The sequence below is a fragment of the Grammomys surdaster genome, unplaced genomic scaffold (assembly GCF_004785775.1).
Source record: "Grammomys surdaster isolate TR1022 unplaced genomic scaffold, NIH_TR_1.0 125429, whole genome shotgun sequence".
In the NCBI taxonomy this organism is placed as follows: Eukaryota; Metazoa; Chordata; class Mammalia; order Rodentia; family Muridae; genus Grammomys; species Grammomys surdaster.
In genome coordinates, this window is record NW_021620296.1 from 572,365 (window position 1) to 577,102 (window position 4,738).

Consider the following 4,738-nt stretch of genomic DNA (forward strand, 5'->3'; position numbering starts at 1 on the left):
TCTTCAGCCCTATAGCCCAGGCGCTCAGCACGCCAGGCGCAGCCTCCTCACTTATAAAGGACCACAGAGGGATGTTCTACGCATGCGCAGCCCCTGGCCTCCAGCCGCGTTGGGAGCGAGGCTTCCCTGCCTGAGATTCCTTTCACGTCTGTCCAGACACAGTCCAGGGGCTGGCTACACCTGACTCCGCCTCCATTCTCTTTGCGCTCTTTGGAATCCCACTAAATGGCCCCAGTATGCTTCATAAGGCAGACTGCTCCAATTTACAGGTGGGGAAACTGAGCCTCATGGATTTAAAAGTGTCAAGGTCACTCAGAAGAAAAGGCAGAGTGGGGGGATTCAAACCTAACTTTCCAAGGTTCCAAAGACAGTTAACCATTCCTAGAATAAACATGGGCTCGTAGGAGCCACTGGGTCCCACAGCTGCCAAGAGTCACCAGGGAGCCTGTGAGACAACAATAATAGCCTTTGCTCAGCAGTAAGTGTGTTTGCTGCCAAGGTCCAGGACCCGAGTTCAATCCCTGTGTCAGGAGAGAAGTGACTCCTGTAACTTGTCCTCTGACTTCCACAACCCCACATCAAATAAATAAATGTGATGGAAAATGTTAAATCATCAGGGACTCAGCCTGGATGTGTTAACTGCAGAACTGCTCCATCAACTGAGCCCTGTTCATATCATTCATTCATTCATTCATTCATTCATTTATTCACTCATTCACCTCACCCTATCACTGTTGGATGGTGCACGCACACCAGGGTCACGTGTTTACAATGGAAACTCCTACTTTGAGAAGAGCATAAGTGCCATCTTGACTCCTGTTCCTTAGAAGCCAAGGTGTGAAGGGCTGGGGATGCGGCTCAGTTGGTAGGTAGGATGCTTGCTTAGCATGAGTTTGACAACCTTGAGTTTGACCTGTAGCACCTTACAATCAGGCATAGTATGGCAGGTTGTGCCTGGAGTCCCAGCAGGGGAGGCAGAGGACCAGGAGTTTAAGGTCCATCCCCGGCTACATACCGAATTGGAGACCAGCCTGGGCTACTTGAGATTCTAGCCTCAAAAGCAGTCCTTAGGGGAGGGAACCTCTCAAGAGACGGCTCAGTGAATGAAGTGCTTACTCCACAAGCTTGAGGACCTAAGTCCCCGATACCCACATAGAATTAGTGTACAGTGGTAATTCCTATAACTTCAGTGGGGACAGAGACACGTGAAGCTGTGTCTTTAAAACCAACCAACCAACCAACCTTTTTTTATTGGTTCTTTGTGAATTTCACATCATGCACCCTAATCCCACCCATCTCTCTCTCTTCCTGTACCTGCCCTCCACCCTTGCAACCTCCCCACAACAGAGAAAACAATCTCATCACGGAGGCTGCAGTGTGTCAGTGTGTCCCATAGCATGCCCTTTGTCCACACTTCTTTGCTTGCAAATGTTCATTGCGGTGACCCTGACTCATTGGTCTGGTTTGAGGCCTCTGGCTTCTGCTACACTATCAATACTGAAACTTCACTGGGACGCCTCTTGGCTCTTCTGTCATTGCCCTGTGTCGTGGAGATCCTGTAGTTGTGGATTTATAGGGCCAGCCCCTTCATGCACTCCAGCATTGTTGATGGGATAGATGTTGAGGGTGGGTCCAGTCAAAGGACTGCGTCTGGGCCTGAGAGGCATCTGAGCTACTCAGCCCCTCAGTCTTCAGCTCTTATACCCTCAGGGCCTGCCCTGCTCCCCAACCAAAGCCAGCTTTTCCACGGTGCCCAGGTAAGGAGTGGGGTCAGTTCTGCACAGACATTAACATGTCCCCAGACCAGGGACATCTACCTAGACCTTGGTGGTAACAGATTCTGCTGTTGCAGGGCCACGGACCCAGACATGGCCCTCGGTGGCAGCGCAGGCCAGGACCCCACCATGGTCCCTGGTGGCATAGGTGGCTGCTCTGGTCAGGCTGTCCCTCATGGCCTCCGTGTCTCCAGCTCTGCCTCCCTTCACCGTGCCCACATCCTCCTGCTTCTCTTTCATTTCTCCACCACTTACTTCCTGGTCTTAGTGGTGCCCAGGATCTCAGGAGCGCTGTGCCCCACTTGTGCATTACGGTGCAGTTCACGGGCCATCTTCAGCTTGATCTACACCTTCAGCTCTGCATGGTGCTGGACTGGTGGTCATCTCAGACTCACTTTTTTCCAGGACTGCTGGGCTACTAATCATTCAGATGTTCACAAGTCAGAACAGAACACTGAACATAGTCTTTCTCCTCTCTGCCACCTACTGACACATATGTGACACAGCAGACATGCCTGCACACCTCTCTGGGATGGGGAGCCTGTGTCATTTTATTGTTGTTTGTTTCTGTCTTTGTTTGTTTTGCTTTTTATTTTGTTTTGTTTTTGAGACAGGATTTCTCCATGTGTCCTAGCTGTGTTAGAACTTGCTCTGTAGCCAGGCAGTACGCCTTTAATCCCAAGACTTGGGAGGCAGAGGCAGGCAGATTTCTGAGTTCGAGGCCAGCCTGGTCTACAGAGTGAGTTCCAGGACAGCCAGGGCTGCACAGAGAAAGCTTGTCTCGAAAAAAAAAAAAAAAAAAAACTTGCTCTGTGAATCAGGCTAGCTAGCCCAGAACTCAGAGATCTTCAACCTCTGCCTCAGGGATTAAAGGTATCCAGTACTAAGTCCTGGGATTAAAGGTGTGTGCCACCACTGCCTGGCCCAGAGGCCCAGAGCCCTGTGTCTTGCTGACCAGTTGGCCAAGATAACGAGCATGTCTCAAAATCAAATGGATGGATAAACAAGCCAGTTGGAGAGAAACACTCCATGTTGACCTCTGACCTTCACTGCCACATGTAACATGAGAACATGTGCTCTTCCCACAGGCTTTAAATCTTACCCTGACAAGGTGGCACGTGCAGGTGGAATCAGCACTCTGTAGGCTGAGGCAGGAGATCATGAGTTCAGGTTCAGCCTGGATTACAAAACCATCTCTCCAAAGGAACCAGAACCAATCCTGAGCTCTGTGGTAGAGTATTCTTTAGCCATGAAAAACCCTATATATAACACAACAGGGATAAACCTGGAAACCGCGATGTCGAGTTGTCAGGGACAGACAGGCACAGTGGCCGTATCATGTATGCTCCCAAGACAGAAAATGTCCAGAACTGTCCAACCCACAAGGACAGGAAACAAAGCTGGGCTGTGAGAGAGACTACTGTGGGAAGAGGCTCTCTCAAGGAGTGAAATTGCATTAGAAGGAGAAGAGACGGTGATCTTAAAATAATTTGCCTTCCTTAAGCCCACCTGGCTGCAGGATCACTAACCTACTGACTGCTGGGTTTTGTTCGTTTGTCTGTTGTTTACTTACTTTGAGACAAGGCCTCACTATATAAGCCTGGCCAGTATGGACTGGCTATGATGCAGCCTAGGCACGATTTAAACTTCAGATAATCTTCCTGACTCTGCTTCCGATGTGTTCCACCACACCCAGACTTGTTATTGTTTTATTGGTTTTGTGGTTGTTCATAGAATTTGCTTCTCTTTAGGTGTAGGACTGTTGTCCCCGTGAGTGACTACCCACAGAGGTCAGAAGGAGTCAGACCCCTGGAGCTGAGGTAACAGGCAGGTCTGAGCGGCTGTATAAGGATGCTGGGAACCAGACTGAGTCCTCCACAAGAGCAGCAAGTGCCCTAACCTACCTGGCTGGGTCTCAGCACCTGCCGTCTCAAAAACACACACACACACACACACAAAACACAAAACAAAACAAACACAAACAAACAAACAAAAAAACAACCCAAACAAACAAACAAAAAACAAAAACAAAAAAGCAGAGAAAGGAAGAGGAGGAGGAGGAGATCCCAGCCTGGTCTGGAACTTGCTATGTAGCCCTGACTGGCCTCTATTTCCCTATGTATCCAAGGATGACTTTGAATTCCTGATCCTCCAGCTCTTCTCCCCCAGGTGCTGGAATTGCAAATGCATACATCACCATGTCTGTTATATGCGGTGCTAGGATGGAAGGCTAGGCCAGCACTACCCACAAAGCCCTGGTCCCAGCCCTTTAGCCTTGGTTTGGTTTGCTCTTGAGACAGGATGGGGTATGTAGAGAAAATCTAAACTCTCTCTCTCTCTCTCTCTCTCTCTCTCTCTCTCTCTCACTCACACACACACACACACACACACACACACACACAGTTTTTTTAAAATAATAAAATGAAATAAAATAAATCACAGTGGTACATTTTAGATTGAGAAGATGCTCTGGAAGGTAAAGGCATTGAACCTGAGTTGCATTGGGACCCTAGTGGTGGAAGGAGAGAAACGACTCCTGCAGGTTGTCTTCTGACCTCCAAGTTCACACCATGGCATCTGTGCACCCCTCTAATAGACAACAGTATTGCCTATCAATGAACATGGCCCTGGGGTGAAGCCTTGGGGATGGTTCATCGTGATTTGACTGTCAACTTGGCAGGTTCTAGACTCACCGAGAAAATGTTTCCCTAAGAAAACAAACCTTTGGACATGTGGGAATATCTAGATTAGTTTATTAGCTGGGAAGACCCACCCTGAATGTGGGCTCCACCATCCATGGGCTCAGAACCCGGCCTGAATGAAGGTTGCTGAGCCCAGCGTTCATCTGCCTTCCATAGTGCAGGTGAGAGTGTGAGCAGGGTGAGTGTGTGCAGCATGGATATGTACAGTGTGGGAGTGTGCAGCGTGGATGTGTGCAGTGTGAGTGTGTGCAGCGTGGATGT

General features: G+C 49.2%; 1 non-coding gene across 1 annotated transcript; it reads right to left on the minus strand.

Moving 5' to 3' along the window:
• Window positions 1-2,181: 2,181 nt before the first annotated feature.
• LOC114637869 lies at window positions 2,182-2,311 on the minus strand. The gene has a single exon (XR_003713800.1). It is a non-coding gene; the product is annotated as a small nucleolar RNA SNORA17 (small nucleolar RNA).
• Window positions 2,312-4,738: the final 2,427 nt, after the last annotated feature.